General features: G+C 45.3%; 1 non-coding gene across 1 annotated transcript; it reads left to right on the forward strand.

Annotated features, from left to right (window-relative positions):
* The first annotated feature begins 316 nt into the window (after window positions 1-316).
* TRNAD-GUC (transfer RNA aspartic acid (anticodon GUC)) lies at window positions 317-392 on the forward strand. The gene has a single exon. It is a non-coding gene; the product is annotated as a tRNA-Asp (tRNA).
* Window positions 393-1,661: the final 1,269 nt, after the last annotated feature.

Genomic DNA, 1,661 nt, shown 5'->3' on the forward strand with positions numbered 1-1,661 from the left:
AGTCTTTTGTGGCAGTTACAAAGAACTTCCTTGGCAACAAAAAAGCAGAAAACTATGAACTTCTGGTTCAAAGGATGCTGTTGGCTTTCCGCGACATTGGATGTAACATGAGCATTAAGATTCACTTCCTGAACAGTCACCTTGATAAGTTTCCCGAAAATCTTAGAGCTGTTAGTGATGAGCAGACTACTGCTGGAGCATCAAATGAGATTGTCCTCAACAAGTACACAAGCACAAGAGCTACAAATGCAAATTTTTGCCTGAATAGAATCTAAATAAGTTTTGCGCAAATTTTATGATTAAAACAAGTGTTTTGGCCCTGGCCAGTTGGCTCAGTGGTAGAGTGTCGGCCTGTCGTGCAGGAGTCCCGGGTTCAATTCCCGGCCAGGGCACACAGGAGAAGCGCCCATCTGCTTCTCCACCCCTCCCCCTCTCCTTCCTCTCTGTCTCTCTCTTCACCTCCCGCAGCCAAGGCTCTACTGGAGCAAAGTTAGCCCGGGTGCTGAGGCTGGCTCCATGGCCTCTGCCTCAGGCGCTAGAATGGCCCTGGTTGCAACAGAGCAACGCCCCAGATGGGCAGAGCATCGCCCCCTGGTGGGCATGCCAGGTGGATCCCAGTCGGGCGCATGCGGGAGTCTGTCTGACTGCCTCCCCATTTCCAACTTCAGAAAAATACAAAAACAAACAAACAAACAAAAAAACCCAAGTGTTTTAATAGGTTCTATTTCGAAATTGTAGACAAATTCTGATACAATCATATCTTTTAGTGTATTAGTGTATTTACTGCATTATATGAATTATTATATTTTCACAAAGAGGATGCCCAAGAAGACATTCTACTTCATTATGTTAAGCCAAATTTTGAAAATTTTACAGTAAGATGAAAACCTAAAATCTTGAATTGCAAAAAAACCAAAACTGTAGCTTACAGAGAAAAACTAATGTCAGATTTGAGATCAGCACACTTGAATTAGGTCAGAACAAGTGTTTTTGTGGATGCAACAAAAATTTTGTTTCCCAGGGTAATCTCTGCAAACGAAATCTCTGCACTAACATCCTGAAAGCTCCCCCGATGATGGAAATGTACAGGCAAAGGGAAGCGGGAAATCCTAGGGGAGTGTTGGACACGAGGGTGAAAGGGGAGAGTCGCAGAGGGTTAAGTGTACAGGTGGGGGTCGGCTGGGCTGTTGAATGAGAGGGGGTGAAACAAACATGAGTGTTTTCTACGCTTCTGTAAGAACCCCGTGTTACTGTCCCGGGCTTAGCTCATGGCGGGGACTGGGAGAGATCTGTTTGTAATTCATTCATTCATTCCTCCTCTAAGCAACCATCTACTGACACCTGGCGTGTGCCCAGCACTGGGATGGATGGTGGTGCCACAACGATTAATGAGACTTAATCTTGTCTTCCGGAAGTCAACGATGAGGCAGGAAATCGTACAGAAACATAACCATGCCCGTCAAGAGTACATCTTCTAACAGATAAGATTGGAAAGGGCTCTTGGGACAGTGAGGAGGGAGGGGTGGAAGTAAATCTGACTGCTGGTTGAGGAGAACTAGAAGAGATGGCAAAGAAAAGTTGATCTTGGAGTGAAAGTTCTTTTGCACAACCATGGAAGGTAAGACGTCTAGGCGAGGAGGTCAGAGGAAAATGAAGATTTA

The sequence above is a fragment of the Saccopteryx bilineata genome, chromosome 4 (genome assembly GCF_036850765.1).
Source record: "Saccopteryx bilineata isolate mSacBil1 chromosome 4, mSacBil1_pri_phased_curated, whole genome shotgun sequence".
NCBI classification, from domain to species: Eukaryota; Metazoa; Chordata; class Mammalia; order Chiroptera; family Emballonuridae; genus Saccopteryx; species Saccopteryx bilineata.